This window comes from Chiloscyllium plagiosum, unplaced genomic scaffold (genome assembly GCF_037043375.1).
Source record: "Chiloscyllium plagiosum isolate Xiang-an unplaced genomic scaffold, Cpla_swu_hap1 HiC_scaffold_37, whole genome shotgun sequence".
Lineage (NCBI taxonomy): Eukaryota > Metazoa > Chordata > Chondrichthyes > Orectolobiformes > Hemiscylliidae > Chiloscyllium > Chiloscyllium plagiosum.
Genome location: NW_028270175.1, coordinates 2611595 through 2636713, shown reverse-complemented (window position 1 = coordinate 2636713; position 25119 = coordinate 2611595). Strand labels below are relative to the sequence as shown.

General features: G+C 65.2%; 1 protein-coding gene and 1 pseudogene across 18 annotated transcripts in view; one reads left to right on the top strand and one right to left on the bottom strand.

Annotated features, from left to right (window-relative positions):
* The window catches only part of LOC122540474 (polyhomeotic-like protein 2), a 308477-nt gene that overhangs the window by 141152 nt on the left and 142206 nt on the right, over window positions 1–25119 (bottom strand). The gene's annotated exons all lie outside the window — the stretch shown is intronic.
* The window catches only part of LOC148139742 (uncharacterized), a 49599-nt pseudogene that overhangs the window by 18326 nt on the left and 6154 nt on the right, over window positions 1–25119 (top strand).

Here is a 25119-nt window from a genome sequence, read left to right as displayed (position 1 = left end):
GCGACAAAAACAGCGAGGGAGCGACAAAAACAGCGAGGGAGCGACAAAAACAGCGAGGGAGCGACAAAAACAGCGAGGGAGCGACAAAAACAGCGAGGGAGCGACAAAAACAGCGAGGGAGCGACAAAAACAGCGAGGGAGCGACAAAAACAGCGAGGGAGCGACAAAAACAGCGAGGGAGCGACAAAAACAGCGAGGGAGCGACAAAAACAGCGAGGGAGCGACAAAAACAGCGAGGGAGCGACAAAAACAGCGAGGGAGCGACAAAAACAGCGAGGGAGCGACAAAAACAGCGAGGGAGCGACAAAAACAGCGAGGGAGCGACAAAAACAGCGAGGGAGCGACAAAAACAGCGAGGGAGCGACAAAAACAGCGAGGGAGCGACAAAAACAGCGAGGGAGCGACAAAAACAGCGAGGGAGCGACAAAAACAGCGAGGGAGCGACAAAAACAGCGAGGGAGCGACAAAAACAGCGAGGGAGCGACAAAAACAGCGAGGGAGCGACAAAAACAGCGAGGGAGCGACAAAAACAGCGAGGGAGCGACAAAAACAGCGAGGGAGAGACAAAAACAGCGAGGGAGAGACAAAAACAGCGAGGGAGAGACAAAAACAGCGAGGGAGAGACAAAAACAGCGAGGGAGAGACAAAGACAGCGAGGGAGAGACAGAAACAGGGAGAGAGAGACAGAAACAGGGAGAGAGAGACAGAAACAGGGAGAGAGAGACAGAAACAGGGAGAGAGAGACAGAAACAGGGAGAGAGAGAGAGAGAGAGAGAGATAAAAACAGTGAGAGAGAGAGAAAAAGCGAGGGGGTGCGAGCGTGAAAAAGCGAGAGACAGAGAAAGCGCGAGCGAGAGAGAGAGAAAAAGCGAGCGAGAGAGAGAGAGAAAGAGCGAGAGAGAGAGAGAGAAAAAGCGAGCGAGAGAGAGAGAAAAAGAGAGAGAAAAAGCGAGCGAGAGAGAGAGAGAAAAAGCGAGCGAGAGAGAGAGAGAAAATGCGAGCGATAGAGAGAGAGAGAGAAAAAGCGAGCGATAGAGAGAAAAAGCGAGCGAAAGAGAGAAAAAGCGAGCGAGAGAGACAAAGGGAGAAAAACAGAGAGAGAAAGAGAGAGAGATAAAAACAGCAAGAAAGACAACTAACAGTGAGAGAGAGAGAGAGGGACAAAAAACAGCGAGAGAGAGAGACAAAAACAGCGAGAGAAAGACAAAAACAGCGAGAGAGAGAGAGAGAGAGGTACAAAAAACAGCGAGAGAGAGAGAGAGACAAAAAACAGCGAGTGAGAGAGAGAAAGAGAGAGAGAGAGAGAGAGAGAGAGTGTGAGACAGACAGACAAAAACAGAGAGAGAGAGCGAGAGAGAGAGGGACAAAAAAGAGCGAGCGAGAGAGAGGGACAAAAAAACAGTGAGAGAGAGAGAGAGACAAAATCAGCGAGAGATAGAGAGAGATAGAGAGAGAAAAAGAAAATAGGCGAGAGAGAGAGACAAAAACAGCGAGAGAGAGAGAGAGAGAGAGACAAAAACAGCGAGAGAGAGAGAGAGGGACAAAAAACAGCGAGAGAGAGAGAGAAAAACAGCGAGAGAGAGAAAAAGAAAATAGGCGAGAGAGAGAGAGAGAGAGACAAAAACAGCGAGAGAGAGAGAGAGAGAGAGAGAGAGAGAGAGAAACAGCGAGGGAGAGAGAGAGAGAGACAGAAAGAGCGAGGGAGAGAGAGAGAGAGACAGAAAGAGCGAGGGAGAGAGAGAGAGAGAGAGAAAGAGCGAGGGAGAGAGAGAGAGAGAGAGAAAGAGCGAGGGAGAGAGAGAAAGAGCGAGGGAGAGAGAGAAAGAGCGAGGGAGAGAGAGAGAGAAAGAGCGAGGGAGAGAGAGAAAGAGCGTGGGAGAGAGAGAAAGAGCGAGGGAGAGAGAGAAAGAGCGAGGGAGAGAGAGAAAGAGCGAGGGAGAGAGAGAAAGAGCGAGGGAGAGAGAGAAAGAGCGAGGGAGAGAGAGAAAGAGCGAGGGAGAGAGAGAAAGAGCGAGGGAGAGAGAGAAAGAGCGAGGGAGAGAGAGAAAGAGCGAGGGAGAGAGAGAAAGAGCGAGGGAGAGAGAGAAAGAGCGAGGGAGAGAGAGAAAGAGCGAGGGAGAGAGAGAAAGAGCGAGGGAGAGAGAGAAAGAGCGAGGGAGAGAGAGAAAGAGCGAGGGAGAGAGAGAAAGAGCGAGGGAGAGAGAGAAAGAGCGAGGGAGAGAGAGAAAGAGCGAGGGAGAGAGAGAAAGAGCGAGGGAGAGAGAGAAAGAGCGAGGGAGAGAGAGAAAGAGCGAGGGAGAGAGAGAAAGAGCGAGGGAGAGAGAGAAAGAGCGAGGGAGAGAGAGAAAGAGCGAGGGAGAGAGAGAAAGAGCGAGGGAGAGAGAGAAAGAGCGAGGGAGAGAGAGAAAGAGCGAGGGAGAGAGAGAAAGAGCGAGGGAGAGAGAGAAAGAGCGAGGGAGAGAGAGAAAGAGCGAGGGAGAGAGAGAAAGAGCGAGGGAGAGAGAGAAAGAGCGAGGGAGAGAGAGAAAGAGCGAGGGAGAGAGAGAAACAGCGAGGGAGAGAGAGAAACAGCGAGGGAGAGAGAGAAACAGCGAGGGAGAGAGAGAAACAGCGAGGGAGAGAGAGAAACAGCGAGGGAGAGAGAGAAACAGCGAGGGAGAGAGAGAAACAGCGAGGGAGAGAGAGAAACAGCGAGGGAGAGAGAGAAACAGCGAGGGAGAGAGAGAAACAGCGAGGGAGAGAGAGAAACAGCGAGGGAGAGAGAGAAACAGCGAGGGAGAGAGAGAAACAGCGAGGGAGAGAGAGAAACAGCGAGGGAGAGACAGAAACAGCGAGGGAGAGACAGAAACAGCGAGGGAGAGACAGAAACAGCGAGGGAGAGACAGAAACAGCGAGGGAGAGACAAAAACAGCGAGGGAGAGACAAAAACAGCGAGGGAGAGACAAAAACAGCGAGGGAGAGACAAAAACAGCGAGAGAGAGAGAGTGAGAGAGATAAAAACAGTGAGAGAGAGAGAGCGAGAGAGATAAAAACAGTGAGAGAGAGAGAAAAAGCGAGGGGGCGCGAGCGTGAAAAAGCGAGAGACAGAGAAAGCGCGAGCGAGAGAGAGAGAAAAGCGAGCGAGCGAGAGAGAGAGAAAAAGCGAGCGAGAGAGAGAGAAAAAGCGAGCGAGAGAGAAAAAGCGAGCGAGAGAGACAAAGAGAAAAACAGAGAGAGATAAAAACAGCGAGAAAGACAACTAACAGTGAGAGAGAGAGAGAAACAAAAACAAAAACAGAGAGAGAGCGCGAGAGAGAGAGAAAAAGCGAGGGGGCGCGAGCGTGAAAAAGCGCGAGAGCGAGAATGCGAACGAGAGAGAGAGAACGAGAGAGAGAGAACGAGAGAGAGAGAACGAGAGAGAGAGAACGAGAGAGAGCGCGCGAGAGAGAGAGAGAGAACGAGAGAGAGCGCGCGGGAGAGAGAGAGAGAGAACGAAAGAGAGCGCGCGGGAGAGAGAGAGAGAGAGAGAGCGCGTGCGAGAGAGAGAACGAGAGAGAGCGCGCGAGAGAGCGAGAGAACGAGAGAGAGCGCGCGGGAGAGAGCGAGAGAACGAGAGAGAGCGCGGGCGAGCGAGAGAACGAGAGAGAGCGCGGGCGAGCGAGAGAACGAGAGAGAGCGCGGGCGAGCGAGAGAACGAGAGAGAGCGCGGGCGAGCGAGAGAACGTGAGAGAGCGCGGGCGAGCGAGAGAACGAGAGAGAGCGCGGGCGAGCGAGCGAGAGAACGAGAGAGAGCGCGGGCGAGCGAGCGAGAGAACGAGAGAGAGCGCGGGCGAGCGAGCGAGCGAACGAGAGAGAGCGCGGGCGAGCGAGCGAACGAGAGAGAGCGCGGGCGAGCGAGCGAACGAGAGAGAGCGCGGGCGAGCGAGCGAACGAGAGAGAGCGCGGGCGAGCGAGCGAACGAGAGAGAGCGCGGGCGAGCGAGCGAACGAGAGAGAGCGCGGGCGAGCGAGCGAACGAGAGAGAGCGCGGGCGAGCGAGCGAACGAGAGAGAGCGCGGGCGAGCGAGCGAACGAGAGAGAGCGCGGGCGAGCGAGCGAACGAGAGAGAGCGCGGGCGAGCGAGCGAACGAGAGAGAGCGCGGGCGAGCGAGCGAACGAGAGAGAGCGCGGGCGAGCGAGCGAACGAGAGAGAGCGCGGGCGAGCGAGCGAACGAGAGAGAGCGCGGGCGAGCGAGAGAACGAGAGAGAGCGCGGGCGAGCGAGCGAACGAGAGAGAGCGCGGGCGAGCGAGCGAACGAGAGAGAGCGCGGGCGAGCGAGAGAACGAGAGAGAGCGCGGGCGAGCGAGAGAACGAGAGAGAGCGCGGGCGAGCGAGAGAACGAGAGAGAGCGCGGGCGAGCGAGAGAACGAGAGAGAGCGCGGGCGAGCGAGAGAACGAGAGAGAGCGCGGGCGAGCGAGAGAACGAGAGAGAGAGAGAGGGCGGGCGAGCGAGAGAACGAGAGAGAGCGCGGGCGAGAGAGAGAGAGAGAACGAGAGAGAGCGCGCGCGAGAGAGCGAGAGAACGAGAGAGAGCGCGGGCGAGAGAGAGAGAGAGAGAACGAGAGAGAGCGCGGGCGAGAGAGAGAGCGAGAGAACGAGAGAGAGCGCGCGCGAGAGAGAGAGCGAGAGAACGAGAGAGAGAGCGCGCGCGAGAGAGCGAGAGAACGAGAGCGCGCGCGAGAGAGCGAGAGAACGAGAGCGAGCGCGCGCGAGAGAACGAGAGAGAGCGCGCGCGAGAGAACGAGAGAGAGCGCGCGCGAGAGAGCGAGAGAACGAGAGAGAGCGCGCGCGAGAGAGCGAGAGAACGAGAGAGAGCGCGCGCGAGAGAGCGAGAGAACGAGAGAGAGCGCGGGCGAGAGAGCGAGAGAACGAGAGAGAGCGCGGGCGAGAGAGCGAGAGAACGAGAGAGAGCGCGGGCGAGAGAGCGAGAGAACGCGAGAGAGCGCGGGCGAGCGAGAGAACGCGAGAGAGCGCGGGCGAGCGAGAGAACGCGAGAGAGCGCGGGCGAGCGAGAGAACGCGAGAGAGCGCGGGCGAGCGAGAGAACGCGAGAGAGCGCGGGCGAGCGAGAGAACGAGAGAGAGCGCGGGCGAGCGAGAGAACGAGAGAGAGCGCGGGCGAGCGAGAGAACGAGAGAGAGCGCGGGCGAGCGAGAGAACGAGAGAGAGCGCGGGCGAGCGAGAGAACGAGAGAGAGCGCGGGCGAGCGAGAGAACGAGAGAGAGCGCGGGCGAGCGCGCGCGAGCGAGAGAACGAGAGAGAGCGCGCGCGAGCGAGAGAACGAGAGAGTGCGCGCGCGAGCGAGAGAACGAGAGAGAGCGCGCGCGAGAGAGAGAACGAGAGAGAGCGCGCGCGAGAGAGAGAACGAGAGAGAGCGCGCGCGAGAGAGAGAACGAGAGAGAGCGCGCGAGAGAGAGTGAGAGAACGAGAGAGAGCGCGCGCGAGAGAGAGTGAGAGAACGAGAGAGAGCGCGCGCGAGAGAGAGTGAGAGAACGAGAGAGAGCGCGCGCGAGAGAGAGTGAGAGAACGAGAGAGAGCGCGCGCGAGAGAGAGTGAGAGAACGAGAGAGAGCGCGCGCGAGAGAGAGTGAGAGAACGAGAGAGAGCGCGCGAGAGAGAGTGAGAGAACGAGAGAGAGCGCGCGCGAGAGAGAGTGAGAGAACGAGAGAGAGCGCGCGCGAGAGAGAGTGAGAGAACGAGAGAGAGCGCGCGCGAGAGAGAGTGAGAGAACGAGAGAGAGCGCGGGCGAGAGAGAGAGAACGAGAGAGAGCACGGGCGAGAGAGAGAGAGAGCGCGAGAGAACGAGAGAGAGCGCGGGCGAGAGAGCGAGAGAACGAGGGAGAGCGCGCGCGAGAGAGAGAGAACGAGAGAGTGCGCGGGCGAGAGAGAGAACGAGAGAGAGCGCGCGCGAGAGAGCGAGAGAACGAGAGAGAGCGCGCGCGAGAGAGCGAGAGAACGAGAGAGAGCGCGCGCGAGAGAGCGAGAGAACGAGAGAGAGCGCGCGCGAGAGAGCGAGAGAACGAGAGAGAGAACGAGAGAGAGAGAGAGAGCGAGAGAACGAGAGAGAGCGCGGGCGAGAAAGCGAGAGAACGAGAGAGAGCGCGGGCGAGAAAGCGAGAGAACGAGAGAGAGCGCGGGCGAGAGAGCTAGAGAACGAGAGAGAGCGCGGGCGAGAGAGAGAGAGAGCGAGAGAACGAGAGAGCGCGCGGGCGAGAGAGAGAGAGCGAGAGAACGAGAGCGCGCGCGAGAGAGAGAGAGCGAGAGAACGAGAGAGAGCGCGAGCGAGAGAGAGCGCGGGCGAGAGAGAGAGAGAGAGAGCGAGAGAGAGCGCGGGCGAGAGAGAGAGAGCGAGAGAGAGAGCGAGAGAACGAGAGAGAGAGCGCGGGCGAGCGAGAGAACGAGAGAGAGAGAGAGAGAGCGAGAGAACGAGAGAGAGCGCGGGCGAGAGAGCGAGAGAACGAGAGAGGGCGCGGGCGAGAGAGCGAGAGAGGGCGCGGGCGAGAGAACGAGAGAGGGCGCGGGCGAGAGCGCGAGAGAACGAGAGAGGGCGCGGGCGAGAGAACGAGAGAGGGCGCGGGCGAGAGAGCGAGAGAACGAGAGAGGGCGCGGGCGAGAGAGCGAGAGAACGAGAGAGGGCGCGGGCGAGAGAGCGAGAGAACGAGAGAGGGCGCGGGCGAGAGAGCGAGAGAACGAGAGAGGGCGCGGGCGAGAGAGCGAGAGAACGAGAGAGGGCGCGGGCGAGAGAGCGAGAGAACGAGAGAGGGCGCGGGCGAGAGAGCGAGAGAACGAGAGAGGGCGCGGGCGAGAGAGCGAGAGAACGAGAGAGGGCGCGGGCGAGAGAGCGAGAGAACGAGAGAGGGCGCGGGCGAGAGAGCGAGAGAACGAGAGAACTAGAGAGAGCACGGGCGAGAGAGAGAGAGAGCGAGAGAACGAGAGAGAGCGCGGGCGAGCGAGAGAACGAGAGAGAGCGCGGGCGAGCGAGAGAACGAGAGAGAGCGCGGGCGAGCGAGAGAACGAGAGAGAGCGCGGGCGAGCGAGAGAACGAGAGAGAGCGCGGGCGAGCGAGAGAACGAGAGAGAGCGCGGGCGAGCGAGAGAACGAGAGAGAGCGCGGGCGAGCGAGAGAACGAGAGAGCGCGCGGGCGAGCGAGAGAACGAGAGAGAGCGCGGGCGAGCGAGAGAACGAGAGAGAGCGCGGGCGAGCGAGAGAACGAGAGAGAGCGCGGGCGAGCGAGAGAACGAGAGAGAGCGCGGGCGAGCGAGAGAACGAGAGAGAGCGCGGGCGAGCGGGCGAGAGAGCGAGAGAACGAGAGAGCGCGCGGGCGAGAGAACGAGAGAGAGCGCGGGCGAGAGAACGAGAGAGAGCGCGGGCGAGAGAACGAGAGAGAGCGCGGGCGAGAGAACGAGAGAGAGCGCGGGCGAGAGAACGAGAGAGAGCGCGGGCGAGAGAACGAGAGAGAGCGCGGGCGAGAGAACGAGAGAGAGCGCGGGCGAGAGAGCGAGAGAACGAGAGAGAGCGCGGGCGATAGAGCGAGAGAACGAGAGAGAGAGCGCGCGATAGAGAGAGAGCGAGAGAACGAGAGAGAGCGCGGGCGAGCGAGAGAACGAGAGAGAGCGCGGGCGAGCGAGAGAACGAGAGAGAGCGCGGGCGAGCGAGAGAACGAGAGAGAGCGCGGGCGAGCGAGAGAACGAGAGAGAGCGCGGGCGAGCGAGAGAACGAGAGAGAGCGCGGGCGAGCGGGCGAGAGAGCGCGCGGGCGAGAGAGCGAGAGAACGAGAGAGAGAGCGCGCGATAGAGAGAGAGCGAGAGAACGAGAGAGAGCGCGGGCGAGCGAGAGAACGAGAGAGAGCGCGGGCGAGCGAGAGAACGAGAGAGAGCGCGGGCGAGCGAGAGAACGAGAGAGAGCGCGGGCGAGCGAGAGAACGAGAGAGAGCGCGGGCGAGCGAGAGAACGAGAGAGAGCGCGGGCGAGCGAGAGAACGAGAGAGAGCGCGGGCGAGCGAGAGAACGAGAGAGAGCGCGGGCGAGCGAGAGAACGAGAGAGAGCGCGGGCGAGCGAGAGAACGAGAGCGAGCGCGGGCGAGCGAGAGAACGAGAGCGAGCGCGGGCGAGCGAGAGAACGAGAGAGAGCGCGGGCGAGAGAACGAGAGAGAGCGCGGGCGAGAGAGCGAGAGAGCGAGAGAACGAGAGAGAGCGCGGGCGAGAGAGCGAGAGAACGAGAGAGAGCGCGGGCGAGAGAGCGAGAGAACGAGAGAGCGCGCGGGCGAGAGAGCGAGAGAACGAGAGAGCGCGCGGGCGAGAGAGCGAGAGAACGAGAGAGCGCGCGGGCGAGAGAGCGAGAGAACGAGAGAGCGCGCGGGCGAGTGAGCGAGAGAACGAGAGAGCGCGCGGGCGAGAGAACGAGAGAGCGCGCGGGCGAGAGAGCGAGAGAACGAGAGAGCGCGCGGGCGAGAGAGCGAGAGAACGAGAGAGCGCGCGGGCGAGAGAGCGAGAGAACGAGAGAGCGCGCGGGCGAGAGAGCGAGAGAACGAGAGAGCGCGCGGGCGAGAGAGCGAGAGAACGAGAGAGCGCGCGGGCGAGAGAGCGAGAGAACGAGAGAGCGCGCGGGCGAGCGAGAGAACGAGAGAGCGCGCGGGCGAGCGAGAGAACGAGAGAGCGCGCGGGCGAGCGAGAGAACGAGAGAGAGCGCGGGCGAGCGAGAGAACGAGAGAGAGCGCGGGCGAGCGAGAGAACGAGAGAGAGCGCGGGCGAGCGAGAGAACGAGAGAGAGCGCGGGCGAGCGAGAGAACGAGAGAGAGCGCGGGCGAGCGAGAGAACGAGAGAGAGCGCGGGCGAGAGAACGAGAGAGAGCGCGGGCGAGAGAACGAGAGAGAGCGCGGGCGAGAGAACGAGAGAGAGCGCGGGCGAGAGAGCGAGAGAGCGAGAGAACGAGAGAACGAGAGAGCGCGCGGGCGAGAGAGCGAGAGAACGAGAGAGCGCGCGGGCGAGAGAGCGAGAGAACGAGAGAGCGCGCGGGCGAGAGAGCGAGAGAACGAGAGCGCGCGCGGGCGAGAGAGCGAGAGAACGAGAGAGCGCGCGGGCGAGAGAGCGAGAGAACGAGAGAGCGCGCGGGCGAGAGAACGAGAGAGCGCGCGGGCGAGAGAGCGAGAGAACGAGAGAGCGCGCGGGCGAGAGAGCGAGAGAACGAGAGAGCGCGCGGGCGAGCGAGAGAACGAGAGAGAGCGCGGGCGAGCGAGAGAACGAGAGAGAGCGCGGGCGAGCGAGAGAACGAGAGAGCGCGCGGGCGAGCGAGAGAACGAGAGAGAGCGCGGGCGAGCGAGAGAACGAGAGAGAGCGCGGGCGAGCGAGAGAACGAGAGAGAGCGCGGGCGAGCGAGAGAACGTGAGAGAGCGCGGGCGAGCGAGAGAACGTGAGAGAGCGCGGGCGAGCGAGAGTACGAGAGAGAGCGCGGGCGAGCGAGAGAACGAGAGAGAGCGCGGGCGAGCGAGAGAACGAGAGAGAGCGCGGGCGAGCGAGAGAACGAGAGAGAGCGCGGGCGAGCGAGAGAACGAGAGAGAGCGCGGGCGAGAGAGAGAGCGAGAGAACGAGAGAGAGCGCGGGCGAGAGAGCGAGAGAACGAGAGAGGGCGCGGGCGAGAGAGCGAGAGAACGAGAGAGGGCGCGGGCGAGAGAGCGAGAGAACGAGAGAGGGCGCGGGCGAGAGAGCGAGAGAGCGAGAGAACGAGAGAGAGCGAGTGAACGAGAGAGAGCGCGGGCGAGCGAGAGAACGAGAGAGAGCGCGGGCGAGAGAGCGAGAGAACGAGAGAGAGCGCGGGCGAGAGAGCGAGAGAACGAGAGAGAGCGCGGGCGATAGAGCGAGAGAACGAGAGAGAGCGCGGGCGATAGAGAGAGAGCGAGAGAACGAGAGAACGAGAGAGAGCGCGGGCGAGCGAGAGAACGAGAGAGAGCGCGGGCGAGCGAGAGAACGAGAGAGAGCGCGGGCGAGCGAGAGAACGAGAGAGAGCGCGGGCGAGCGAGAGAACGAGAGAGAGCGCGGGCGAGCGAGAGAACGAGAGAGAGCGCGGGCGAGCGAGAGAACGAGAGAGAGCGCGGGCGAGAGAGCGAGAGCGCGAGAGAACGAGAGAGAGCGCGGGCGAGAGCGCGAGAGAACGAGAGAGAGCGCGGGCGAGAGAGCGAGAGAACGAGAGAGAGCGCGGGCGAGAGAGCGAGAGAACGAGAGAGAGCGCGGGCGAGAGAGCGAGAGAACGAGAGAGAGCGCGGGCGAGAGAGCGAGAGAACGAGAGAGAGAGCGCGCGATAGAGAGAGAGCGAGAGAACGAGAGAGAGAGCGCGGGCGAGCGAGAGAACGAGAGAACGAGAGAGAGAGCGCGGGCGAGCGAGAGAACGAGAGAGAGAGCGCGGGCGAGCGAGAGAACGAGAGAGAGCGCGGGCGAGCGAGAGAACGAGAGAGAGCGCGGGCGAGCGAGAGAACGAGAGAGAGCGCGGGCGAGCGAGAGAACGAGAGAGAGCGCGGGCGAGCGAGAGAACGAGAGAGAGCGCGGGCGAGCGAGAGAACGAGAGAGAGCGCGGGCGAGCGAGAGAACGAGAGAGAGCGCGGGCGAGCGAGAGAACGAGAGAGAGCGCGGGCGAGCGAGAGAACGAGAGAGAGCGCGGGCGAGAGAACGAGAGAGAGCGCGGGCGAGAGAGCGAGAGAGCGAGAGAACGAGAGAGAGCGCGGGCGAGCGAGAGAACGAGAGAGAGCGCGGGCGAGCGAGAGAACGAGAGAGAGCGCGGGCGAGCGAGAGAACGAGAGAGAGCGCGGGCGAGCGAGAGAACGAGAGAGAGCGCGGGCGAGCGAGAGAACGAGAGAGAGCGCGGGCGAGCGAGAGAACGAGAGAGAGCGCGGGCGGGCGAGAGAACGAGAGAGAGCGCGGGCGGGCGAGAGAACGAGAGAGAGCGCGGGCGAGAGAGCGAGAGAACGAGAGAGAGCGCGGGCGAGAGAGCGAGAGAACGAGAGAGAGCGCGGGCGAGAGAGCGAGAGAACGAGAGAGAGCGCGGGCGAGAGAGCGAGAGAACGAGAGAGAGCGCGGGCGAGAGAGCGAGAGAACGAGAGAGAGCGCGGGCGAGAGAGCGAGAGAACGAGAGAGAGCGCGGGCGAGAGAGCGAGAGAACGAGAGAGAGCGCGGGGGAGAGAGCGAGAGAACGAGAGAGAGCGCGGGCGAGAGAGCGAGAGAACGAGAGAGCGCGCGTGCAAGAGAGCGAGAGCGCGGGCGAGAGAGCGAGAGCGCGGGCGAGAGAGCGAGAGCGCGGGCGAGAGAGCGAGAGAACGAGAGAGAGCGCGGGCGAGAGAGCGAGAGAACGAGAGAGAGCGCGGGCGAGAGAACGAGAGAGCGCGCGGGCGAGAGAACGAGAGAGCGCGCGTGCAAGAGAGCGAGAGCGCGGGCGAGAGAGCGAGAGAACGAGAGAGAGCGCGGGCGAGAGAGCGAGAGAACGAGAGAGAGCGCGGGCGAGCGAGCGAGAGAACGAGAGAGAGCGCGGGCGAGCGAGCGAGAGAACGAGAGAGAGCGCGGGCGAGCGAGAGAACGAGAGAGAGCGCGGGCGAGCGAGAGAACGAGAGAGAGCGCGGGCGAGCGAGAGAACGAGAGAGAGCGCGGGCGAGCGAGAGAACGAGAGAGAGCGCGGGCGAGCGAGAGAACGAGAGAGCGCGCGGGCGAGCGAGAGAACGAGAGAGCGCGCGGGCGAGCGAGAGAACGAGAGAGCGCGCGGGCGAGCGAGAGAACGAGAGAGAGCGCGGGCGAGCGAGAGAACGAGAGAGCGCGCGGGCGAGCGAGAGAACGAGAGAGCGCGCGGGCGAGCGAGAGAACGAGAGAGCGCGCGGGCGAGCGAGAGAACGAGAGAGAGCGCGGGCGAGAGAGCGAGAGAACGAGAGAGAGCGCGGGCGAGAGAGCGAGAGAACGAGAGAGCGCGCGGGCGAGAGAGCGAGAGAACGAGAGAGCGCGCGGGCGAGAGAGCGAGAGAACGAGAGAGCGCGCGGGCGAGAGAACGAGAGAGAGCGCGGGCGAGAGAACGAGAGAGAGCGCGGGCGAGAGAACGAGAGAGAGCGCGGGCGAGAGAACGAGAGAGAGCGCGGGCGAGAGAACGAGAGAGAGCGCGGGCGAGAGAACGAGAGAGAGCGCGGGCGAGAGAACGAGAGAGAGCGCGGGCGAGAGAACGAGAGAACGAGAGAGAGCGCGGGCGAGAGAGCGAGAGAACGAGAGAGAGCGCGGGCGAGAGAACGAGAGAGAGCGCGGGCGAGAGAGCGAGAGAACGAGAGAGAGCGCGGGCGAGCGAGAGAACGAGAGAGAGCGCGGGCGAGCGAGAGAACGAGAGAGAGCGCGGGCGAGAGAACGAGAGAGAGCGCGGGCGAGAGAACGAGAGAGAGCGCGGGCGAGAGAACGAGAGAGAGCGCGGGCGAGAGAACGAGAGAGAGCGCGGGCGAGAGAACGAGAGAGAGCGCGGGCGAGAGAACGAGAGAGAGCGCGGGCGAGAGAACGAGAGAGAGCGCGGGCGAGAGAACGAGAGAGAGCGCGGGCGAGAGAACGAGAGAACGAGAGAGAGCGCGGGCGAGAGAGCGAGAGAACGAGAGAGAGCGCGGGCGAGAGAGCGAGAGAACGAGAGAGAGCGCGGGCGAGAGAGCGAGAGAACGAGAGAGAACGCGGGCGAGCGAGAGAGCGCGGGCGAGCGAGAGAACGAGAGAGAGCGCGGGCGAGCGAGAGAACGAGAGAGAGCGCGGGCGAGCGAGAGAACGAGAGAGAGCGCGGGCGAGCGAGAGAACGAGAGAGAGCGCGGGCGAGCGAGAGAACGAGAGAGAGCGCGGGCGAGCGAGAGAACGAGAGAGAGCGCGGGCGAGCGAGAGAACGAGAGAGCGCGCGGGCGAGCGAGAGAACGAGAGAGCGCGCGGGCGAGCGAGAGAACGAGAGAGCGCGCGGGCGAGCGAGAGAACGAGAGAGCGCGCGGGCGAGCGAGAGAACGAGAGAGCGCGCGGGCGAGCGAGAGAACGAGAGAGCGCGCGGGCGAGCGAGAGAACGAGAGAGCGCGCGGGCGAGCGAGAGAACGAGAGAGCGCGCGGGCGAGCGAGAGAACGAGGGCGAGCGAGCGGGCGAGCGAGAGAACGAGGGCGAGCGAGCGCGCGCGAGAGAGCGCGGGCGAGCGAGCGCGCGCGAGAGAGCGCGGGCGAGAGAGCGCGGGCGAGCGAGAGAACGCGAGAGAGCGCGGGCGAGCGAGAGAACGCGAGAGAGCGCGGGCGAGCGAGAGAACGCGAGAGAGCGCGGGCGAGCGAGAGAACGCGAGAGAGCGCGGGCGAGCGAGAGAACGCGAGAGAGCGGGGGCGAGCGAGAGAACGAGAGAGCGCGCGGGCGAGCGAACGAGAGAGAGCGCGGGCGAGCGAACGAGAGAGAGCGCGGGCGAGCGAACGAGAGAGAGCGCGGGCGAGAGAACGAGAGAGAGCGCGGGCGAGAGAACGAGAGAACGAGAGAGAGCGCGGGCGAGAGAGCGAGAGAACGAGAGAGAGCGCGGGCGAGAGAGCGAGAGAACGAGAGAGAGCGCGGGCGAGAGAGCGAGAGAACGAGAGAGAGCGCGGGCGAGAGAGCGAGAGAACGAGAGAGAACGCGAGCGAGCGCGGGCGAGCGAGAGAACGCGAGCGAGCGCGGGCGAGCGAGAGAACGCGAGCGAGCGCGGGCGAGCGAGAGAACGAGAGAGAGCGCGGGCGAGCGAGAGAACGAGAGAGAGCGCGGGCGAGCGAGAGAACGAGAGAGAGCGCGGGCGAGCGAGAGAACGAGAGAGAGCGCGGGCGAGCGAGAGAACGAGACAGAGCGCGGGCGAGCGAGAGAACGAGACAGAGCGCGGGCGAGCGAGAGAACGAGACAGAGCGCGGGCGAGCGAGAGAACGAGAGAGAGAGCGCGAGCGAGCGAGAGAACGAGAGAGAGCGCGGGCGAGCGAGCGAGAGAACGAGAGAGAGCGCGGGCGAGAGAACGAGAGAGAGCGCGGGCGAGAGAACGAGAGAACGAGAGAGAGCGCGGGCGAGAGAGCGAGAGAACGAGAGAGAGCGCGGGCGAGAGAGCGAGAGAACGAGAGAGAGCGCGGGCGAGAGAGCGAGAGAACGAGAGAGAACGCGGGCGAGCGAGAGAGCGCGGGCGAGCGAGAGAGCGCGGGCGAGCGAGAGAACGAGAGAGAGCGCGGGCGAGCGAGAGAACGAGAGAGAGCGCGGGCGAGCGAGAGAACGAGAGAGAGCGCGGGCGAGCGAGAGAACGAGAGAGAGCGCGGGCGAGCGAGAGAACGAGAGAGAGCGCGGGCGAGCGAGAGAACGAGAGAGAGAGCGCGGGCGAGCGAGAGAACGAGAGAGAGAGCGCGGGCGAGCGAGAGAACGAGAGAGAGAGCGCGAGCGAGCGAGAGAACGAGAGAGAGCGCGGGCGAGAGAACGAGAGAGAGCGCGGGCGAGAGAACGAGAGAGAGCGCGGGCGAGAGAACGAGAGAGAGCGCGGGCGAGAGAACGAGAGAGAGCGCGGGCGAGAGAACGAGAGAGAGCGCGGGCGAGAGAACGAGAGAGAGCGCGGGCGAGAGAACGAGAGAGAGCGCGGGCGAGAGAACGAGAGAACGAGAGAGAGCGCGGGCGAGAGAGCGAGAGAACGAGAGAGAGCGCGGGCGAGAGAGCGAGAGAACGAGAGAGAGCGCGGGCGAGAGAGCGAGAGAACGAGAGAGAACGCGGGCGAGCGAGAGAGCGCGGGCGAGCGAGAGAACGAGAGAGAGCGCGGGCGAGCGAGAGAACGAGAGAGAGCGCGGGCGAGCGAGAGAACGAGAGAGAGCGCGGGCGAGCGAGAGAACGAGAGAGAGCGCGGGCGAGCGAGAGAACGAGAGAGAGCGCGGGCGAGCGAGAGAACGAGAGAGCGCGCGGGCGAGCGAGAGAACGAGAGAGCGCGCGGGCGAGCGAGAGAACGAGAGAGCGCGCGGGCGAGCGAGAGAACGAGAGAGCGCGCGGGCGAGCGAGAGAACGAGAGAGCGCGCGGGCGAGCGAGAGAACGAGAGAGCGCGCGGGCGAGCGAGAGAACGAGAGAGCGCGCGGGCGAGCGAGAGAACGAGAGAGCGCGCGGGCGAGCGAGAGAACGAGGGCGAGCGAGCGGGCGAGCGAGAGAACGAGGGCGAGCGAGCGCGCGCGAGAGAGCGCGGGCGAGCGAGCGCGCGCGAGAGAGCGCGGGCGAGAGAGCGCGGGCGAGAGAGCGCGGGCGAGCGAGAGAACGCGAGAGAGCGCGGGCGAGCGAGAGAACGCGAGAGAGCGCGGGCGAGCGAGAGAACGCGAGAGAGCGCGGGCGAGCGAGAGAACGCGAGAGAGCGGGGGCGAGCGAGAGAACGCGAGAGAGCGCGCGGGCGAGCGAACGAGAGAGAGCGCGGGCGAGCGAACGAGAGAGAGCGCGGGCGAGCGAACGAGAGAGAGCGCGGGCGAGCGAACGAGAGAGAGCGCGGGCGAGAGAACGAGAGAGAGCGCGGGCGAGAGAACGAGAGAACGAGAGAGAGCGCGGGCGAGAGAGCGAGAGAACGAGAGAGAGCGCGGGCGAGAGAGCGAGAGAACGAGAGAGAGCGCGGGCGAGAGAGCGAGAGAACGAGAGAGAGCGCGGGCGAGAGAGCGAGAGAACGAGAGAGAACGCGAGCGAGCGCGGGCGAGCGAGAGAACGCGAGCGAGCGCGGGCGAGCGAGAGAACGCGAGCGAGCGCGGGCGAGCGAGAGAACGAGAGAGAGCGCGGGCGAGCGAGAGAACGAGAGAGAGCGCGGGCGAGCGAGAGAACGAGACAGAGCGCGGGCGAGCGAGAGAACGAGACAGAGCGCGGGCGAGCGAGAGAACGAGACAGAGCGCGGGCGAGCGAGAGAACGAGAGAGAGCGCGGGCGAGCGAGAGAACGAGAGAGAGCGCGGGCGAGCGAGAGAACGAGAGAGAGAGCGCGGGCGAGCGAGAGAACGAGAGAGAGAGCGCGGGCGAGCGAGAGAACGAGAGAGAGAGCGCGGGCGAGCGAGAGAACGAGAGAGAGAGCGCGGGCGAGCGAGAGAACGAGAGAGAGAGCGCGAGCGAGCGAGAGAACGAGAGAGAGCGCGGGCGAGCGAGCGAGAGAACGAGAGAGAGCGCGGGCGAGAGAACGAGAGAGAGCGCGGGCGAGAGAACGAGAGAGAGCGCGGGCGAGAGAACGAGAGAACGAGAGAGAGCGCGGGCGAGAGAGCGAGAGAACGAGAGAGAGCGCGGGCGAGAGAGCGAGAGAACGAGAGAGAGCGCGGGCGAGAGAGCGAGAGAACGAGAGAGAACGCGGGCGAGCGAGAGAGCGCGGGCGAGCGAGAGAGCGCGGGCGAGCGAGAGAACGAGAGAGAGCGCGGGCGAGCGAGAGAACGAGAGAGAGCGCGGGCGAGCGAGAGAACGAGAGAGAGCGCGGGCGAGCGAGAGAACGAGAGAGAGCGCGGGCGAGCGAGAGAACGAGAGAGAGCGCGGGCGAGCGAGAGAACGAGAGAGAGCGCGGGCGAGCGAGAGAACGAGAGAGAGCGCGGGCGAGCGAGAGAACGAGAGAGAGAGCGCGGGCGAGCGAGAGAACGAGAGAGAGAGCGCGGGCGAGCGAGAGAACGAGAGAGAGAGCGCGAGCGAGCGAGAGAACGAGAGAGAGCGCGCGAGCGAGCGAGAGAACGAGAGAGAGCGCGCGAGCGAGCGAGAGAACGAGAGAGAGCGCGGGCGAGCGAGCGAGAGAACGAGAGAGAGCGCGGGCGAGAGAACGAGAGAGAGCGCGGGCGAGAGAACGAGAGAGAGCGCGGGCGAGAGAGCGAGAGAACGAGAGAGAGCGCGGGCGAGAGAGCGAGAGAACGAGAGAGAGCGCGGGCGAGCGAGAGAACGAGAGAGAGCGCGGGCGAGCGAGAGAACGAGAGAGAGCGCGGGTGAGCGAGAGAACGAGAGAGAGCGCGGGCGAGCGAGAGAACGAGAGAGAGCGCGGGCGAGCGAGAGAACGAGAGAGAGAGCGCGGGCGAGCGAGAGAACGAGAGAGAGAGCGCGAGCGAGCGAGAGAACGAGAGAGAGCGCGCGAGCGAGCGAGAGAACGAGAGAGAGCGCGGGCGAGCGAGCGAGAGAACGAGAGAGAGCGCGGGCGAGCGAGCGAGAGAACGAGAGAGAGCGCGGGCGAGAGAACGAGAGAGAGCGCGGGCGAGAGAACGAGAGAGAGCGCGGGCGAGAGAGCGAGAGAACGAGAGAGAGCGCGGGCGAGAGAGCGAGAGAACGAGAGAGAGCGCGGGCGAGCGAGCGAGAGAACGAGAGAGAGCGCGGGCGGGCGAGGCGAGAGAACGAGAGAGAGCGCGGGCGAGCGAGCGAGAGAACGAGAGAGAGCGCGGGCGAGCGAGCGAGAGAACGAGAGAGAGCGCGGGCGAGCGAGCGAGAGAACGAGAGAGAGCGCGGGCGAGCGAGCGAGAGAACGAGAGAGAGCGCGGGCGAGCGAGCGAGAGAACGAGAGAGAGCGCGGGCGAGCGAGCGAGAGAACGAGAGAGAGCGCGGGCGAGCGAGCGAGAGAACGAGAGAGAGCGCGGGCGAGCGAGCGAGAGAACGAGAGAGAGCGCGGGCGAGCGAGCGAGAGAACGAGAGAGAGCGCGGGCGAGCGAGCGAGAGAACGAGAGAGAGCGCGGGCGAGCGAGCGAGAGAACGAGAGAACGAGAGAGAGCGCGGGCGAGAGAGCGAGAGAACGAGAGAGAGCGCGGTCGAGAGAGCGAGAGAACGAGAGAGAGCGCGGGCGAGAGAGCGAGAGAACGAGAGAGAGCGCGGGCGAGAGAGCGAGAGAACGAGAGAGAGCGCGGGCGAGAGAGAGCGCGGGCGAGAGAGCGAGAGAACGAGAGAGAGCGCGGGCGAGCGAGCGAGAGAGAGCGCGGGCGAGAGAGCGATGAGAGCGAGAGAGAGCGCGGGCGAGAGAGCGAGAGAACGAGAGAGAGCGCGGGCGAGAGAGCGAGAGAACGAGAGAGCGCGCGGGCGAGGAGAGCGAGAGAACGAGAGAGCGCGCGGGCGAGAGAGCGAGAGAACGAGAGAGCGCGCGGGCGAGAGAGCGAGAGAACGAGAGAGAGCGCGGGCGAGGAGAGCGAGAGAACGAGAGAGAGCGCGGGCGAGAGAGCGAGAGAACGAGAGAGAGAGCGCGGCGAGAGCGAGAGAGAGAGCGACGAGAGAGCGAGAGAACGAGAGAGAGCGCGGGCGAGGAGAGCGAGAGAACGAGAGAGAGCGCGGGCGAGAGAGCGAGAGAACGAGAGAGAGCGCGGGCGAGAGAGCGAGAGAACGAGAGAGAGCGCGGGCGAGAGAGCGAGAGAACGAGAGAGAGCGCGGGCGAGAGAGCGAGAGAACGAGAGAGAGCCGCGGGCGAGAGAGAGCGCGGGCGAGAGAGCGAGCGAGAACGAGAGAGCGCGCGGGCGAGAGAGCGAGAGAACGAGAGAGCGCGCGGGCGAGAGAGCGAGAGAACGAGAGAGCGCGCGGGCGAGAGAGCGAGAGAACGAGAGAGCGCGCGGGCGAGAGAGCGAGAGAACGAGAGAGCGCGCGGGGCGAGAGAGCGAGAGAACGAGAGAGCGCGCGGGCGAGAGAGCGAGAGAACGAGAGAGCGCGCGGGCGAGAGAGCGAGAGAACGAGAGAGCGCGCGGGCGAGAGAGCGAGAGAACGAGAGAGCGCGCGGGCGAGAGAACGAGAGAACGAGAGAGAGCGCGGGCGAGAGAACGAGAGAGAGCGCGGGCGAGAGAACGAGAGAGAGCGCGGGCGAGAGAACGAGAGAGAGCGCGGGGCGAGAGAACGAGAGAGAGCGCGGGCGAGAGAACGAGAGAGAGCGCGGGCGAGAGAACGAGAGAGAGCGCGGGCGAGAGAACGAGAGAGAGCGCGGGCGAGAGAACGAGAGAGAGCGCGGGCGAGAGAACGAGAGAGAGAGCGCGGCGGAGCGAGAGAACGAGAGAGAGCGCGGGCGAGAGAACGAGAGAGAGCGCGGGCGAGAGAGCGAGAGAACGAGAGAGAGCGCGGGCGAGAGAGCGAGAGAACGAGAGAGAGCGCGGGGCGAGAGAGCGAGAGAACGAGAGAGAGCGCGGGCGAGAGAGCGAGAGAACGAGAGAGAGCGCGGGCGAGAGAGGAGCCGAGCGAGAGACGAGAGAGAGCGCGGGCGAGAGAGCGAGAGAACGAGAGAGAGCGCGGGCGAGAGAGCGAGAGAACGAGAGAGAGCGCGGGCGAGAGAGCGAGAGAACGAGAGAGTGCGCGGGGCGAGAGAGCGAGAGAACGAGAGAGTGCGAGGGCGGGCGAGAGAGCGAGAGAACGAGAGAGGCGCGGGCGAGAGAGCGAGAGAACGAGAGAGAGCGCGGGCGAGGAGAGAGCGAGAGAACGAGAGAGAGCGCGGGCGAGAGAGCGAGAGAACGAGAGAGAGCGGCGGGCGAGAGAGCGAGAGAACGAGAGAGAGCGCGGGCGAGAGAGCGAGAGAACGAGAGAGAGCGCGGGCGAGAGAGCGAGAGAACGGGGGAGCGAGCGGAGAGAACGAGAGAGAGCGCGGGCGAGCGAGCGAGAGAACGAGAGAGAGCGCGGGCGAGCGAGCGAGAGAACGAGAGAGAGCGCGGGCGAGCGAGCGAGAGAACGAGAGAGAGCGCGGGCGAGCGAGCGAGAGAACGAGAGAGAGCGCGGGCGAGCGGCGAGCGAGCGAAGAGAACGAGAGAGAGCGCGGGCGAGCGAGCGAGAGGAGAGAACGAGGAGAGAGCGCGGGCGTAGCGAGGAGCGAGAGAACGAGAGAGAGCGCGGGCGAGCGAGCGAGGAGAACGAGAGAGAGCGCGGGCGAGCGAGCGAGAGAGAGCGGAGAACGAGAGACGAGAGAGAGCGCGGGCGAGAGAGCGAGAGAACGAGAGAGAGCGCGGGCGAGAGAGCGAGAGAACGAGAGAGAGCGCGGGCGAGAGAGCGAGAGAACGAGAGAGAGCGCGGGCGAGAGAGAGCGCGGGCGAGAGAGCGAGAGAACGAGAGAGAGCGCGGCGAGGCGAGCGAGAACGAGAGAACGAGAGAGAGCGCGGGCGAGAGAGCGAGAGAACGAGAGAACGAGAGAGAGCGCGGGCGAGAGAGCGAGAGAACGAGAGAGAGCGCGGGCGAGAGAGCGAGAGAACGAGAGAGAGCGCGGGCGGAGAGAGCGAGAGAACGAGAGAGAGCGCGGGCGAGAGAGCGAGAGAACGAGAGAGAGCGCGGGCGAGAGAGAGCGCGGGCGAGAGAGCGAGAGAACGAGAGAGAGCGCGGGCGAGAGAGCGAGAGAACGAGAGAGAGCGCGGGCGAGAGAACGAGAGAGAGCGCGGGCGAGAGAGCGAGAGAACGAGAGAGAGCGCGGGCGAGAGAGCGAGGAGAACGCGAGAGCGCGCGGGCGAGAGAGCGAGAGAACGAGAGAGCGCGCGGGCGAGAGAGCGAGAGAACGAGAGAGAGCGCGGGCGAGAGAGAGCGAGAGAACGAGAGAGAGCGCGGGCGAGAGCGAGCGAGAGAACGAGAACACGAGAGAGAGCGCGGGCGAGAGAGCGAGAGAACGAGAGAGAGCGCGGGCGAGAGAGCGAGAGAACGAGAGAGAGCGCGGGCGAGAGAGAGCGAGAGAACGAGAGAGAGCGCGGGCGAGCGAGCGAGAGAACGAGAGAACGAGAGAGAGCGCGGGCGAGAGAGCGAGAGAACGAGAGAGAGCGCGGGCGAGAGAGCGAGAGAACGAGAGAGAGCGCGGGCGAGAGAGCGAGAGAACGAGACGAGAGAGAGCGCGGGCGAGAGAGGAGCGAGAGAGAACGAGAGAGAGCGCGGGCGAGAGAGAGCGGCGAGAGAGCGAGAGAACGAGAGAGAGCGCGGGCGAGAGAGCGAGAGAACGAGAGAGAGCGCGAGCGAGAGAGCGAAGAGAACGAGAGAGAGCGCGGGCGAGAGAGCGAGAGAACGAGAGAGAGCGCGGGCGAGAGAGAGCGCGGGCGAGAGAGCGAGAGAACGAGAGAGAGCGCGGGCGAGCGAGCGAGAGAACGAGAGAACGAGAGAGAGCGCGGGCGAGAGAGCGAGAGAACGAGAGAGAGCGCGGGCGAGAGAGCGAGCGAGAACGAGAGAGAGCGCGGGCGAGAGAGCGAGAGAACGAGAGAGAGCGCGGGCGAGAGAGCGAGAGAACGAGAGAGAGCGCGGGCGAGAGAGAGCGAGAGAACGAGAGAGAGCGCGGGCGAGAGAGCGAGAGAACGAGAGAGAGCGCGGGCGGAGAGAGCGAGAGAACGAGAGAGAGCGCGGGCGAGAGAGAGCGAGAGAACGAGAGAGAGCGCGGGCGAGAGAGAGAGCGGGGGCGGCGAGAGAGCGAGAGAACGAGAGAGAGCGCGGGCGAGAGAGCGAGAGAACGAGAGAGAGCGCGGGCGAGAGAACGAGAGAGAGCGCGGGGCGAGAGAGCGAGAGAGAGCGCGGGCGAGAGAGCGAGAGAACGCGGAGAGCGCGCGGGCGAGAGAGCGAGAGAACGAGAGAGCGCGCGGGCGAGAGAGCGAGAGAACGAGAGAGCGCGCGGGCGAGAGAGCGAGAGAACGAGAGAGAGCGCGGGCGAGAGAGAGCGAGAGAACGAGAGAGAGCGCGGGGCGAGCGAGCGAGAGAACGAGAACACGAGAGAGAGCCGCGGGCGAGAGAGAGCGAGAGAACGAGAGGAGAGCGCGGGCGAGAGAGCGAGCGAGAGAACGAGAGAGAGCGCGGGCGAGAGAGAGCGAGAGAACGAGAGAGGCGCGGGCGAGCGAGAGCGAGAGAACGAGAGAGAACGCGCGGGCGAGAGAGCGAGAGAACGAGAGAGAGCGCGGGGCGAGAGAGCGAGAGAACGAGAGAGAGCGCGGGCGAGAGAGAGCGCGGGCGAGAGAGCGAGAGAACGAGAGAGAGCGCGGGCGAGAGAGCGAGAGAACGAGAGAGAGCGCGGGCGAGAGAGCGAGAGAACGAGAGAGCGCGCGGGCGAGAGAGCGAGAGAACGCGAGAGCGCGCGGGCGAGAGAGCGAGAGAACGAGAGAGCGCGCGGGCGAGAGAGCGAAGAGAACGAGAGAGCGCGCGGGCGAGAGAGCGAGAGAACGAGAGAGCGCGCGGGCGAGAGAGCGAGAGAAGCGAGAGAGCGCGCGGGCGAGAGAGCGAGAGAACGAGAGAGCGCGCGGGCGAGAGAGCGAGAGAGACGAGAGAGCGCGCGGGCGAGAGAGCGAGAGAACGAGAGAGAGCGCGGCGGGCGAGAGGGCGAGAGAACGAGAGAGCGCGCGGGCGAGAGAACGAGAGAGCGCGCGGGGCGAGAGAACGAGAGAGCGCGCGGGCGAGGAGAACGAGAGAGAGCGCGGGCGAGAGAACGAGAGAGAGCGCGGGCGAGAGAACGAGAGAGAGCGCGGGCGAGAGAGACGAGAGAGAGCGCGGGCGAGAGAACGAGAGAGAGCGCGGGCGAGAGAACGAGAGAGAGCGCGGCGAGAGAACGAGAGAGAGCGCGGGCGAGAGAACGAGAGTGAGCGCGGGCGAGAGAGAGACGAGAGAGAGCGCGGGCGAGAGAACGAGAGAGAGCGCGGGCGAGAGAGAACGAGAGAGAGCGCGGGCGAGAGAACCGAGAGAGAGCGCGGGCGAGAGAACGAGAGAGAGCGCGGGGCGAGAGAACGAGAGAGAGAGCGCGCGGGCGAGAGAACGAGAGAGAGCGCGGGCGAGAGGCGAACGAGAGAGAGCGCGGGCGAGAGAACGAGAGAGAGCGCGGGCGAGAGAGCGAGAGAACGAGAGAGAGCGCGGGCGAGAGAGCGAGAGAACGAGAGAGAGCGCGGGCGAGAGAGCGAGAGAACGAGAGAGAGCGCGGGCGAGAGAGCGAGAGAACGAGAGAGAGCGCGGGCGAGAGAGCGAGAGAACGAGAGAGAGCGCGGGCGAGAGAGCGAGAGAACGAGAGAGAGCGCGGGCGAGAGAGCGACGAGAACGAGAGAGAGCGCGGGCGAGAGAGCGAGAGAACGAGAGAGAGCGCGGGCGAGAGAGCGAGAGAACGAGAGAGAGCGCGGGCGAGAGAGCGAGAGAACGAGAGAGTGCGCGGGGCGAGAGAGCGAGAGAACGAGAGAGTGCGCGGGCGAGAGAGCGAGAGAACGAGAGAGTGCGCGGGCGAGAGAGCGAGAGAACGAGAGAGAGCGCGGGCGAGAGAGCGAGAGAACGAGAGAGAGCGCGGGGCGAGAGAGCGAGAGAACGAGAGAGAGCGCGGGCGAGAGAGCGAGAGAGCGAGAGAACGAGAGAGAGCGCGGGCGAGAGAGCGAGAGAACGAGAGAGAGCGCGGGCGAGGAGAGCGAGAGAACGAGAGAGAGCGCGGGCGAGAGAGCGAGAGAACGAGGAGAGAGCGCGGGCGAGAGAGCGAGAGAACGAGAGAGAGCGCGGGCGAGAGAGCGAGAGAGAACGAGAGAGCGCGGGCGAGAGAGCGAGACGAGAGAACGAGAGAGAGCGCGGGCGAGCGAGAGCGAGAGAACGAGAGGAGAGCGCGGGCGAGCGAGCGAGAGAACGAGGAGAGAGCGCGGGCGAGCGAGCGAGAGAACGAGAGAGCGCCGCGGCGAGCGAGCGAGAGAACGAGAGAGAGCGCGGGCGAGCGAGCGAGAGAACGAGAGAGAGCGCGGGCGAGCGAGCGAGAGAACGAGAGAGAGCGCGGGCGAGCGAGCGAGAGAACGAGAGAGAGCGCGGGCGAGCGAGCGAGAGAACGAGAGAGCGCGGGCGAGCGAGCGAGAGAACGAGAGAGAGCGCGGGCGAGCGAGCGAGAGAACGAGAGAGAGCGCGGGCGAGCGAGCGAGAGAACGAGAGAGAGCGCGGGCGAGCGAGCGAGAGAACGAGAGAGAGCGCGGGCGAGGCGAGAGACGAGAGAACGAGAGCGAGAGCGCGGGCGAGAGAGCGAGAGAACGAGAGAGAGCGCGGGCGAGGGAGCGAGAGAACGAGAGAGAGCGCGGGCGAGAGAGAGCGCGGAGAGAGCGGGCGAGAGAGAGCGCGGGCGAGAGAGCGAGAGACGAGACGAGAGAGAGCGCGGGCGAGAGAGCGAGGAGAACGAGAGAGAGCGCGGGCGAGAGAGCGAGAGAACGAGAGAGAGCGCGGGCGAGAGAGCGCGGAGCGAGAGAGCGAGCGAGAGAGCGAGAGAGAGCGCGGGCGAAGAGAGCGAGAGAACGAGAGAGAGCGCGGGCGAGAGAGCGAGAGAACGAGAGAGAGCGCGGGCGAGAGAGCGAGAGAACGAGAGAGAGCGCGGGCGAGAGAGCGAGAGAGAACGAGAGAGCGCAGCGGGCGAGAGAGCGAGAGAACGAGAGAGCGCGCGGGCGAGAGAGCGAGGAGAACGAGAGAGCGCGCGGGCGAGAGAGCGAGAGAACGAGAGAGAGCGCGGGGCGAGAGGCGAGAGAACGAGAGAGAGCGCGGGCGAGAGAGCGAGAGAACGAGAGAGAGCGCGGGCGAGAGAGCGAGAGAACGAGAGAGAGCGCGAGGCGAGAGAACGAGAGAGAGCGCGAGAGCGAGAGAACGAGAGAGAGCGCGGGCGAGAGAGCGAGAGAACGAGAGAGAGCGCGGGCGAGAGAGCGAGAGAGAGCGGCGAGAGAGAGCGCGGGCGAGAGCGCGAGAGAACGAGAGAGAGCGCGGGCGAGAGAGCGAGAGAACGAGAGAGAGCGCGGGCGAGAGAGCGAGAGAACGAGAGAGCGCGCCGGGCGAGAGAGCGGAGAGAACGAGAGAGCGCGCGGGCGAGAGAGCGAGAGAACGAGAGAGCGCGCGGGCGAGAGGCGAGAGAACGAGAGAGCGCGCGGGCGAGAGAGCGAGAGAGCGCGCGGGCGAGAGAGCGAGAGAACGAGAGAGCGCGCGGGCGCGAGAGAGCGAGAGAACGAGAGAGCGCGCGGAGCGCGAGAGAGCGAGAGAACGAGAGAGCGCGCGGGCGAGAGAGCGAGAGAACGAGAGAGCGCGCGGGCGAGAGAGCGAGAGAACGAGAGAGCGCGCGGGCGAGAGAGCGAGAGAGCGCGCGGGCGAGAGAACGAGAGAGCGCGCGGGCGAGAGAACGAGAGAGCGCGGCGGGCGAGAGAACGAGAGAGAGCGCGGGCGAGAGAACCCGAGGAGAGAGAGCGCGGGCGAGGAGAACGAGAGAGAGCGCGGGCGAGAGAACCGAGAGAGAGAGCGCGG